At 41.3% G+C, this 13,245-nt stretch overlaps 1 long non-coding RNA gene across 5 annotated transcripts in view; it reads left to right on the top strand.

The window, feature by feature from the left end:
- The window catches only part of LOC109564677 (uncharacterized), a 33,666-nt gene extending 25,058 nt beyond the window's left edge, over positions 1–8,608 (top strand). The window contains exons 2-4 of one of the 5 annotated variants that reach the window (XR_011565959.1): positions 1,989–5,634; positions 7,092–7,217; positions 8,293–8,608. This is a non-coding gene — a long non-coding RNA (uncharacterized lncRNA). Of the gene's footprint in view, positions 1–1,988; positions 7,218–8,292 lie in introns of all 5 variants that reach the window. The other 4 variants (XR_011565961.1, XR_011565953.1, XR_011565951.1 and 1 more) reach the window with 4 other exon arrangements.
- Positions 8,609–13,245: the final 4,637 nt, after the last annotated feature.

The following is a 13,245-nucleotide window of genomic DNA, read 5'->3' on the forward strand; positions in this document are numbered from 1 at the left end:
TCTGAGGAGACCTTATAAATAGCTGTGAAAAGAAGGGAAGCAAAAAGCAAAGGAGAAAAGGAAAGATATACCCATTTGAATGCAGAATTCCAAAGCATAGCAAGGAGAGATAAGAAAGCCTTCCTCAGTGATCAGTGCAAAGAAATAGAGGAAAATAATAGAATGGGAAAGACTAGAGATCCCTTCAAGAAAATTAGAGATACCAAGGGAACATTTCATGCAAAGATGGGCACAATAAAGGACAGAAATGATACGGATCTAACAGAAGCAGAAGATATTAAAAAGAGGTGGCAAGAATATGCAGAAGAACTATATCAAAAAAATCTTTATGACCCAGATAACCAGGATGGAGGGATCACTCACCTAGAGCCAGACATCCTGGAATGTGAAGTCAAGTGGGACTTAGGAAGCATCACTGTGAACAAAGCTAGTGGAGGTTATGAAATTCCAGTTGAGCTATTTCAAATCCTAAAAGACGATGCTGTGAAAGTGCTGCACTCAATATGCCAGCAAATTTGGAAAACTCAGCAGTGGCCACAGGGCTGGAAAAGGTCAGTTTTCATTCCAGTCTCAAAGAATGGCAAATGCCAAAAAAGCTTGAACTACCACACAATTGCACTCATCTCACATGCTAGCAAAGTAATGCTCAAAATTCTCCAAGCCAGGCTTCAACAGTACGTGAACCATGAACTTCCAGATGTTCAAGCTGGATTTAGAAAAGGCAGAGGAATCAGAGGTCAATTGCCAACATCCGTTGGATCATCGAAAAAGCAAGAGAGTTCCAGAAAAACATCTATTTCTGCTTTATTGACTATGCAAAACCCTTGACTATGTGAATCACAAGAAATTGTGGAAAATTCTGAAAGAGATGGGAATACCAGACCACCTTACCTGCCTCCTGAGAAATTTGGATGCAGGTCAGGAAGCAACAGTTAGAATTGGACATGGAACAACAGACTGGTTCCAAATAGGGAAAGGAGTACGTCAAAGCTGTATATTGTCACCCTGCTTATTTAACTTCTATGCAGAGTATATCATGAGAAACGCTAGGCTTGAAGAAGCACAAGCTGGAATCAAGATTGTTGGGAGAAATATCAATAACCTCAGATATGCAGATGACACCACCCTTATGGCAGAAAGTGAAGAACTAAAGAGCCTCTTGATGAAAGTGAAAGAGGAGGGTGAAAAAGGTGGCTTAAAACTCAACATTCAGAAAACTAAGATCATGGCATCTGGTCCCATCACTTCACAACAAATAGATGGGGAAACAGTGGGAATAGTGAGAGACTTTATTTTGGGGGACTCCCAAATCACTTGCAGATGGTGACTACAGCCATGAAATTAAAAAACATTTGCTCCTTGGAAGAAAATATGACCAACCTAGACAGCATATTAAAAAGCAGAGACATCACTTTGTAAAAAATGTTCTGTCTAGTCAAAGCTATGGTTTTTCCAGTAGTCATGTATGGATGTGAGAGTTGGAGTATAAAGAAAGCTGAGCACTGAAGAATTGATGCTTTTGAACTGTGGTGTTGGAGAAGACTCTTGAGAGTCCCTTGGACAGCAAAGAGATCCAACCAGTCCATCCTAAAGGAAATCAGTCCTGAATACTCATTGGAAGGACTGATGCTGAAGCTGAAACTCCAATACTTGGCCACCTGATTTGAAGAACTGACTCATTTGAAAAGACCCTGATGCTGGGAAAGATTGAAGGAAGGAGAAGGGGACAACAGAGGATGAGATGGTTGCATGGCATCACTGACTCAATGGATATGAGTTTGAGTAAGCTCCAGGAATTGGTGATGGATAGGGAGGCCTGGTGTGCTGCAGTCCATGAAGTCGCAGAGTTGGGCTGTGCAACTGAACTGAACCTAATGTCATGAAAAGGTCCCCCAAATTTTTCTGGGACTTCAGGTAATGTTTCACTTGTGCTATAAGTAAAACCAGTTACCTGTCTAGTCACCTCCTTTTTTCTTTCCTCTTCTCAGCTCTAACCATCATGGGCTAGATGTTGCTGAGTTTCCTGATGATGCTGCTGTCCCTAGGATGCTGCCACAGATGTCCTAGAAATGCCAAAGCAGTGCTGTGGTGTGTACAGAAGCATAGACTGCACTTCCCTGGTGGTTGATAATCTGCCTTCCAATGCAGAGAACATGGGTTCAGTGCCAGGTCAGGCAAGTAAGATCCCACATGCTGCAGGGTGACTAAGCCCTGAGCACCACAGTGAAGATCCCCAGTGCCTCAACTCAGACGTATTTATGTTGATGTATGACAGAAACCAAACCAATATTATAAAGCAATCGTCAATTAAAAATAAACTTTTAAAATAATATAAAGACATTTTTTTAAACCAAAGCAAGCACAGAATGTCCCCTTCTCCTCTCCCATTGTAGGTTCCCCAGCACACCATTTGTGTCCCATGTCCTGGGACACTTTCTACTCAAAATGTGGTCCATGGACCAGCATCATTGGGCAGAATTGTTAGAAATGCAGGCTCTCAGGTCCTGTGTATCAGAATCTGCCTTTTAAGAAGAGTCCCAGGTGATTCATATACAAGTGACGGTCTGAGGAACACCTACTCAAGACACGCTCTGAGGCTACGATAAGAATTCGTTTGGGACAAGAGCAGTGTTGGGTCAGAAAACAAAAGTAGCAAATAATAGGTCCTTTTATAATGATTTCTTCTCTTTGAAGACCTTGTCTTTATGACTGGGCCAAACATAGGCTACGTGGCCCCTTCTCTTAGGATGCACTCTCCCTCAGGAGCCCCTCAATCCTCACTACCTCACCAAGAGAGACTTTTGATGACCTGTCACTTCTATTTCAGTGCAACCAGACGTGGCTTAGGCTCAAACTAAGAATCCACCACACATGGGAGATCTTATACCATGTAAAATATATATATTTATATGTATTTATATGTATATATAATTTATATACATGTAAAATAATTTTTTTTTGTAACAAATATTGATTCAGCAGCTATCATTTCCTAATGGAGAAAGAACCAAAAGGTTCCCACATGGAAGAGTTTTACTGTAGGTTGGAGAAACCAGCCTTATATCTTGACCCTACAGCGTGTCTGTGCCCTTTCTCCAGGTGAAACACCCTCTTCCAGTTCATTTCTCTACATTCTTACCCACGCTCCAAGGCCAATTTCAAATGCCAGTTTATCAATGTTCAGTTCAGTTCAGTCACTCAGTCGTGTAATTCCCTCCTATACATATGCCTTTAACAATTCAGAAGCTTCTGTGTGTTCAGTCGTGTCTGACTCTTTGCAACCCTGTGGACTGTAGCTCACCAGGTTCTCTGTCCATGGAATTTTCCAGGCAAGAATGCTGGAATGGGTTGCCATTTCCTCCTCCAGGGGATCTTCCCGATCTAGGGATCAAACTGCGTCTCTTGCATCTCCTGAGTTGGCAAGCAGATTCTTTACCACTTGAGCCACCTGGGAAGCTCTGACAAGTCAGAACTCCCATCATATCCTGCTTTAAGATTGTGTATGTTGAGGCCTTGTGAGAAGGGCATATGTCCCTTATAGGCAAAAAGTGTATTTTAGTCAGTTTTCTTAGATTCTCCATAGGACCTAACATGATATGCCGTAACTACTTTTTGAAAAAAAGGAAACAATTAAAGGTAATGAGCCTATTCTGTTAATGCTTCCCCATTCAGGAAGTGTTTAAATCAGCCTTCTCAAATCATAGTCAGAGAACATGGGGGCAAATACAAAACACTGGCTGGGATAGTTAGGAGGATTCCACTTTTTCCCAACTTTCTCTCTATCAGATTGGTTCTTTCATGCAAAATAAGGTCCTCATTAGTAGGTTAGTAGCTGTTAATCTCAGCTGAATAGCATTTCATCTTAACTTGTTTTCAGCTGAATAGAAGTGGGCTGGCTATATATATATATATATATATTTAAGCCTGTTAGTATTTAAGAAGTCTCTTACCTTGGTGGGTAGCACGTTTTATGCCTGGTTTTTCCTAAAGCTGAGATGGCATCCCAGGCAAAGGGCCTTCTTTCTGAAGAATGTAGGGATGCTCTTAATCAAGTAGCATCTTATGAGCTGCATATCAGTGATGCTTATTTATCTATGGTTAGTATGTGTCCTGGAGTCACTGTCAGGGAGGTTTCAGATCTGGTCAGGATAATATATCTTACAAAGCCTTACTTATTTTTGTTGCAGCCATGTTTCTTGTTTGATACTAGAGGGACCAATTTAGTGGCTGGGATTTTGCTTCTTTGAGGCCCAGTGATTTAGAGCTGTGATTGCAAACTGTGGGTGAATAGTTGGGAGAATAATTCTTTTCCAGAGTAGTCCCAAAACTTGTGTGGGCATCAGACACTGCTATAAATAATTTTTCATCTATCTGCTAGTTTAGAGCTAGTGCTGATATGGTAGGGTTAATGAAATAGTTTGACTTTTGTAGAGTTCAATTGTTTTAAACATTTTCTTAAGTTTATTTACTTATTGGCTGCACTGGGTCTTCGTTGCTGTTGTGTGTGCTTTCTCTGGTTATGGTGAGTGGGAACTACTCTAGTTGCGGTGCATGGGCTTCTCATTACGGTGGCTTCTTTTATTGCAGAGCTCAGGCTCTAGGGCACACGGGCTTAGTTGCCCCGCAGTATGTGGGACCTTCCTGGACTAGGGATCAAACCAGTTTCCTTTGCACTGGTGGGCGGATTCTTAAACACTAGACCACCAGAGAAGTCCCAAGATTGACTTTTGAGTGTCACTTACTTTATGCTGGACTTCTGCCAGTTGTCAACATAAATACTGGTTATAGTGCTAGCATATAGGGTTCATAAACCTGACCCTTAAAGAGGCCTAATGGCCAAATGCTAGGCACCGCGTGTTAAAACCTGGGTCACGTCTCTGAAGTAGCCTGGGTTTGAGAAGGCAGTTGGGGCCTTCTGGAAGTCAAAGAGCAAACTGAGAACCCTGGACTGAACAAAGAAGGCCTCTTTTGGACAGCCACAGAGATAACAAAGTGAGTTTGTGTGAGGTTCCAGTCCTAAACATCGACTCCTCTCACCTGCAGTCTCTCCCCATTCTTATCCCTGCTCCAGGCCTGTTATTACATTGAAGATCCAGAAGCACCTACTTTTCATACATTCTTCCAAGACCAAGCTGATGTGAAGAGGGAGCATGCAAAGCAGTTCATAAAATATCTAAGAAAGTATAAGTGTAAAATCTGCCTTCCGGTGATTAAGGTGACGATGTAGCTTTGTTATGATGATCTCTATAGGGCCTTTGCTGGGTCTGGATAACTAAGTTATCAGTTGCTATCTGACTTGTTCCATTACTCATGTTCCTACATGGGATTATAGAAGCTGACTGAGGGTAAGCATGTATCTTGTTTGTAACCTCTTTATATCATTTTGAGTAAATTTCAGTCACTAAATCTTAGCTTTTCTTTTCTGAAAGAGTGATACAAAGTGTGACCTCTGGACCAGCAGCACCAGCCTGACCCGGGATCTTATTAGAAATGCAAATTCATGGGCCCCACTCGAAGAAACTGAGTCACCCTCTCTAAGAGAAGGGCCCAAGGAGCTAAAGAGCTTAATAAGCTCTCCAGATGATTCTAATCCTCTGTATAGTTTGAGAAGATCTACTGTTCTCTTCTAGAGTGGTTTGTATCTTATGTTAGCTCTTTAATTCAGATACACCCTCAGGTATTTAATACAGCTGCCTCTTCAATGTATTTAATAAAACAAACTTTTTTCCCACTGGAACAGACTCTACATTTGTAGAGTTGTACATTCTATTTGCTACATGCTGCTGCTGCCGCTTAGTTGCCTCAGTTGTGTCGACTCTGTGCGACCCTAAGGACTGCAGCCTGCCAGGCTCCTCTGTCCATGGGATTCTCTGCTGCTGCTGCTAAGTGGCTTCAGTTGTGTCTGACTCGGTGCGACCCCATAGACGGCAGCCCACCAGGCTCCCCCCTCCCTGGGATTCTCCAGGCAAGAACACTGGAGTGGGGTGCCATTGCCTTCTCCTGGGATTCTCTGCTGCTGCTGCTAAGTGGCTTCAGTTGTGTCCGACTCTGTGCAACCCCATAGATGGCAGCCCACTAGGCTCCCCCATCCTTGGGATTCTCCAGGCGAGAACACTGGAGTGGGGTGCCATTGCCTTCTGGGATTCTCTAGGCAAGAGTAAAAGAGTGGGTTGCCATGCTCTTCTCCAGGGGATCTTCCCAATCCAGGGATTGAACCTGGGTCTCCTGCATTGCAGGCAGATTCTTTAATGCTGAGCCACCAGGGAAGCCCTATTGCTACATACTTGTCTCTTATTTCCTCTTTCTTAAGAATAATTACTATTACCAACTTAAACATTATGAATAGGGACACACCCAAATGATAGAGAATAGGTATTTATGTTCTAAAGGGCTTCCCCCATGGCTCAGATGGTAAAGAATCTGCCTGCAATGTAGGAGACCTGGGTTTGATCCCTGAGGGACTGGCAACCCATTCCAGTATTCTTGCCTGGAGAATCCAATGGATACAGGAGCTTGGTGGGCTACAGTCCATGGGGTCTCAAAGAGTCGGACACAACTGAGCAACTAACACAAACATACATATTTATGTTCTAAAACCAAGAAACAGAAAAAAGTGACAATCTAAAATTGATTTACTCCTAATGTTTTTGATATACTCTAAAGAAACGATCTAAACCTTAGTTGATGCTATTACATGTGGAAATATGCCTCCTTATCTGAGGGGTTCTTTTAACTCCAGGTCTCTAAAGACAACTAAATGTCTGGTGATAACTGAACTGAACTACTCTCCAAAGCTAAAGAAATTCCAAAGCTAATGAAGAGTGCACATAACTGTGCTAGTGGTAGCTGTGCTTTGCAGAACATTAAAGTCACCTGGAGAACTTTTAAAAGCCCTGCTCCTCAGTACCAATTAAGTCAGAATGTCTGCAGCTGAAAGCCAGACACCAATATTTAAGGGGCTCCAGTGATTCCATCATGCCACAAAGCATGGAAACTACTGGCCTTTGCAAGCCTGTAAATCTACCCAGGAAGTAGGGAGTGACTAAACTGTGCCTTAGCTAGCAGAGTGACTCCCTGTTTCTCTCCAATAGAGGCCTGATATAGATAACTGGGGAACTGGTAAACAAGCTCTACTGTCTGCTCTGCAGTTGGAGAATGAGTTAAACAAGCTCCTGCAAGACCTGAAGGCCTCAGCTTCTAGGAATAAAGAAACCAATGTAAGTAGTAAACGGGTCATTTCACTTCTAGGTGATGGCTTGCTTTTAGGAAATGAACCCAAGGCAATGGATCATCTAATGTGTTTATTTCCTCTGAAGGAAGTATATGAACTTATTTCTTAGAGTAGTTGGGAGGTGGGAGGAGCAGTGGCCCTGGTAAGGAGGAATGCAACTCAATACAAGATGGAGAAGTCTTTTCAGGAATAATTTGCACTCTTGATATTTAAATCCATCTTGAGAACCGCTATCCTAGACTACCCCCACAAAAGTGAATGTCAATGGTGACCTATTCTATAGACTTCTCTGAAGTGTTCTTTGGTTAATGGTGAACACTCTATTGCAGTGATAACATTTCTCACCAAACTTCTTAGTTTCTCTGGAAGTTGAAGAAAATAATCTGGTAGAAAAGCTATCAACCTTGCTGCTATTGAACTCACTGTAGAACCCTGAAAACTATCAAATACCTGAGCCTTACACCAGAACCCTAAAATTTCAGTGCTTGGGAATGAGGTCTGGGAAGCTACTTGACACTTACCTATGATTCAAATAGGGTGAAAAATCATTACAGTATAGCTTATTAAATTAATCTGTGCTTTTGATGAGATGCTTTAATACTCATACTCGTTGAAAGTGGATGTTTGGTGGGAGGGGGGTTCAGGATGAGGGGGGGAGACACACACATACCTGTGGCCAATTCATGTTGATGTATGGCAAAAACCATCACATTATTGCAAAGTAATTATCCTCCAATTAAAATAAATAATTTTAAGAAAAGATAACATTGTAAACCAACTATACTCTAATAACTTTTTTAAAAAGTGGATGTTTGTGTTCATCTGGAGGTCTTGAATGTCAGAGATCAATGCCTTTGAACTTCATCATGCATGTAAATCATCTAGTCCCTTCTTAAAACATAGATTTTGATTTAGTAGGAGTGGAAGAGATTCAAGATTCTGCATTTCTGACAAGCTCCTAGAACTGCTGATCCATGAGCTATAATTTGGGTAGCAGATTAGATTGCCTCCTGCTGCAGACAAGGTCCTTAATGAGTTTTTTCTTGTTTTTATTTCTGTAGCTCTTACGCTTCATGAAAAAGTTCCTGGATGAACAGACCAGGAACATAAAATATCTGGAATACCAGCTTAACTATCAGAAGGAGTTGGAAATGTCAACCCAGAGTGAAGGACAGCCTGAAAATGCCCCCGGAACATCTGCAGCAGCAGGTCAAGAGACAGAATCTACAGGCAACTCTCCAAGTCCTCCTGCCCAGAAGGTCCCAAAGTCATCTCCTTAAGAATCCTGATCTCCATTTGACAGAAATATGCTTCTCTTTTCATCTCAGATCCTAATCCTCCTGTTGTACATGCAAATAAATGTGTTTTGCATTATGATTATGTGTAGAGAGATTGCTATTGGAGCACAGGAAAGGTTAGGTTCATAAATGGGAGTTTGAAAGCTTCTTGAGGTACCATGGATACATTAGACTTAAAAAAAAAAAAAAATTCTCAACACCAAGATGTAGAGTCAGGTTCTAGTAAATTCAGTTAGTCCAAGTGGATACAGATGAAATTAAGTATCATAACCTAATGTCTTGCTAATTCTCCTCCCCACAACTTAATATATTGCTGCTGCTGCTAAGTCGCTTCACTTGTGTCTGACTCTGTGTGACCCTATGGACAGCAGCCCACCAGTCCCCTCTGTTCACAGGATTCTCTAGGCAAGAATACTGGAGTGGGTTGCCATTTCTTTCTCCACTTAATATATTAAGTTTACAAAATAGTAGGGTTTTCTAATAAATGCAAAGCTAAACTTAAACAAGAACTCTTGGTCTAGAAAAGATGACTTCACTTGAAAGGTATACAGTGAATAGGCAGCTGCAACCCAGGTGCCCTCCCAGTGCTGGACGCAGGCATAGAGAATGGGTACACATGTAACTAAGACACGACAGACAAGTGTTAGGATGGCCCTACCCTCTCTGCTGTGGGCTAGCCAGCAGCTACTGGGGAAATTGCTTTTAGGAGCAAAGAATGAGCATGCAATCTTGGATCACACCCAAGGGCCTCAGGTGGCTAGTAGCACCTAGGTAAAAGAGGCGTCTATAACGGGTGCCTAAACAGTGGAAACAGTGTCAGACTTTATTTTTTTGGGCTCCAAAATCACTGCAGATGGTGACTGCAGCCAGGAAATTAAAAGACGCTTACTCCTTGGAAGGAAAGTTATGACCAACCTAGATAGCATATTCAAAACATTATTTTGCCAACAAAGGTCTGTCTAGTCAAGGCTATGGTTTTTCCTGTGGTCATGTATGGATGTGAGGGTTGGACTGTGTAGAAGGCTGAGTGCCACAGAATTGATGCTTTTGAACTGTGGTGTTGGAGAAGACTCTTGAGAGTCCCTTGGACTGCAAGGAGATCCAACCAGTCCATTCTGAAGGAGATCAGCCCTGGGATTTCTTTGGAGGGAATAATGCTGAAGCTGAAATTCCAGTACTTTGGTCACCTCATGCGAAGAGTTGACTCATTGGAAAAGACTCTGATGCTGGGAGGGACTGGGGGCAGGAGGAGAAGGGGGACGACAGAGGATGAGATGGCTGGATGGCATCACTGACTCAATGCACGTGAGTTTGTGTGAACTCCAGGAGTTGGTGATGGACAGGGAGGCCTGGCGTGCTGCGATTCATGGGGTTGCAAAGAGTCGGACACGACTGAGCTACTGAACTGAACTGAATTGAAAACTCTGGGATGTAATGTCTGATCTGAGGTGGAGTTAGTGTAATAATAATAGAAATAAAGTGTGCAATAAATGTACTTGAGTCATCCTGAAACCATCCCCAACCCCTGGTCGGTAGAAATATCTTCCTTGAAACCGGTCACTTGTGCCAGAAGATTGGAGACCACTGCACTATAGGATTGTGTCCTGACTTGAAAACTAACTCAATGGCTTTGAATAAGTTTTTATTTGCCTTAGGCATTGATGCAGTTTAATCATCTGTAAAGTGGGATTACTATTACTTAGTTCATAAAGTTAATAAAAGGATTGTGCTGTGTTGTGCTTAATTGGTTAGTCCAAATAAAAGGATTAAGGATTATATAAAGTATCTAACCACAGCGCCTGCTCAGATTATGTATTCTGTTATTTGTACAATAAATAGTGCCACTGCTTAAACATGTGGAAAGCCAGTACATAACAGAAGCACTGACAGTAAGAAAACAAATCACTGAAATTAAGCCAGAATCTTAATACATTTAATCTTAAAATAATCTTGTTTGAAACAAGGATAAGTGATCATGAGAAAGAACCAACTATATATCTTGGAAAAACTGAAGTTAACAAATGGGCTGAATATTCAAATAAGCACAGCTAATCAAACAAGTGATCTAGAAGTAAACTAAGAAGTTCTCTGGCAAAAGAAATGGTCTTCAAAAGTTAAAACATGGAGTTGCAACAAAAGATCTAGTTAGAGTTCCAAGAGGAAAGGAATCAAGAGATCTATTATAGTGAAATTTTAAAGCGTCAAGGATGAAAAAGTTTGCCATTAAGTCATCATTTAAGGAAAACTGATGTATTAATAACAGCTTTTTCACCAATATTAGAAGCAGAAATAAAAATCTTCCAAACACTGGAGGGGGAAATTAATAGACCTAGGATAGAATAGCAGAGAAGGCGATGGCACCCCACTCCAGTACTCTTTCCTGGAAAATCCCATGGATGGAGGAGCCTGGTAGGCTGCAGTCCATGCGGTCGCGAAGAGTTGGACATGACTGAGCGACTTCACTTTCACTTTTCACTTTTCACTTTCATGCATTGGAGAAGGACATGCAACCCACTCCAATGTTCTTGCCTGGAGAATCCCAGGGACGGGGGAGCCTGGTGGGCTGCCGTCTATGGGGTCACACAGAGTCGGACACGACCGAAGCGCCTTAGCAGCAGCAGCAGTAACAGCAGCAGGATAGAATAGACTAATTCGGGTATTCACTATATTTATCAGAAGTTTTTAACCCAAAGACCTTTACTGTGAACAGTATCACTGTTTCAATAGCAAAATGTAAGGGCATGGGCTTCTATGGGCAGGTTTAAAGTAACCTAGCTGATATTAATATAAGTGTGCTATGCTTGAGCAATTCTAATGGGAAAGGGTATGCCCCGAGGGAATAGTCAACCACATCATGGATTTTTCCTACCTTTTATACAAGTCACACATCTTGAAAATCATTGCCATGGCAAGCTTGTCACCACTGGAGAAATACTAGTGTACAAAACACTCTTGAGTAAAGTTCTCACTTTTACAATTACTAATTTATATTAATTTTATACTTATTAGTGAATGATAGAAATTCACATTAAATTGAGAATAAGACCACATTATCCTCAGCACTAATTATTGCGTTCTGAACGTTCTCAAACAGCATTTCTGAACCTCAGTACTATTTTTTTTATTGATGATATTCCCCATTCTATGTATTACATCCCTGTGACTAATTTTTTTATAATTTTATTTATTTATTTTTGGGAGTGCTGGGTCCTCATTGCTGAGCAGGCTTTTCTCTAGTTATGGCGAGTGGGGGGCTACTCTCTGGTTGAGGTGCACAAGCTTCTCACTGTGGTGCTTTCTCTGGTGGAACACGGGCTTCAATAGTTGCAGCACATGGGCTTCGTAGTTTCAAGTGCCAGGCTCTAGAGCACAGGATCAATAGTTGTGGTACAAGAGCTTAGTTGCTCCATGGCATGTGGGATCCTCCTGGAAAAGGGATTGAACCCATGTCTCCTGCATTGGCAGGCAAATTCTTTACCACTGAGCCACCAAAGAAGCCCTCAACCTCAGTACTATTAATATTTTGAGGCTAAAGACCCATTGTTATAGGGAGTAATCCTTCCCATTGTAAGGTGTCAAGGAACATCCCTGGCCTCTAACTACTAGATAGAGCCTTCTCCAGTTGTAACAAAAATGTCATTCTCTTTTGTGGCTAAGCAATATTCTATTGTATATACATATTACATCTTTATCCGTTCATCTGTTGATGGATTCATAAGTTGCTTCCATACTTTGGTAATTTTAATTCCATACTTTGGCAAATGCTGCTACGAATGTTGGGGTACATGTATCTTTCTGAATTAGTGTTTTTGTTCTTTTCAAAATTTACCTAGGAATGAAATTGCTGGGCCATGTGGTCTGTCTATTTTTAGTTTTTTGGGAAGCCTCCATACTGCTTTCCACAGTGGCTGCACCAATTTACATTCCCACCAACACTTTAGGAGGGCTCCCTTTTCTCCACATCCTCACCAACATTTATTTCTGCTCTTTTTTTAAAATGTGACTTTGGATTGTTCTTTTTATATTTATTTATGTTCCACTTCATGGCATGTAGGATCTTAGTTCCCCCACCAAAGATGGAGCCTGAGGCCCCTGAATTGGAAGTATGGAATCTTAACCACAGACTGCCAAGGAGGTCTCCTATTTGTGTTCTTTTTGATGATAACCATTCTGACCACTATGAGGCGATAAGCACATTGTGGTTTTGATTTGCATTTCTTTGATGATTAGTGATGTTGAGCATCTTTTCATGTGACTTTTAACCATCTCCGTTTCCTCTTTGAAAAATATGTATTCAGTTCTGTCCATCTTCTAAATGGATTGTTTTTTGATGTTGAGTTATATGAGTTATTTATATATGTTGAATATTAACCCCTTATTAGTCATACCATTTGCAAATATTTTCTTCCATTCAGTAGACTCTCTTTTTGTTTTGTAGGTGGTTCCCTTTGCTGTGCAAAAGCTTTTAAGTTTAATCAGGTCCCACTTGTTTATTTGTTCTTTTGTTTCCTTTGCTTTGGGAGAGGGATCCAAAAAAAAAATATTGCTGCAATTTCTGTCAAAGAGTGCTCTGCCTATATATTCCTCAAGGAGTTTTATAGTATCTGTTCTTACAGTTAGGTCTTTAATCCATTTTGAGTTAATTTTTGCCCATGGTGTTAGAGAATACTTTCATTTCACTCTTTTATATGTGTCTGTCTAGTTTTTCCAGCACCA

The sequence above is a fragment of the Bos indicus genome, chromosome 1, assembly GCF_029378745.1.
Source record: "Bos indicus isolate NIAB-ARS_2022 breed Sahiwal x Tharparkar chromosome 1, NIAB-ARS_B.indTharparkar_mat_pri_1.0, whole genome shotgun sequence".
In the NCBI taxonomy this organism is placed as follows: Eukaryota; Metazoa; Chordata; class Mammalia; order Artiodactyla; family Bovidae; genus Bos; species Bos indicus.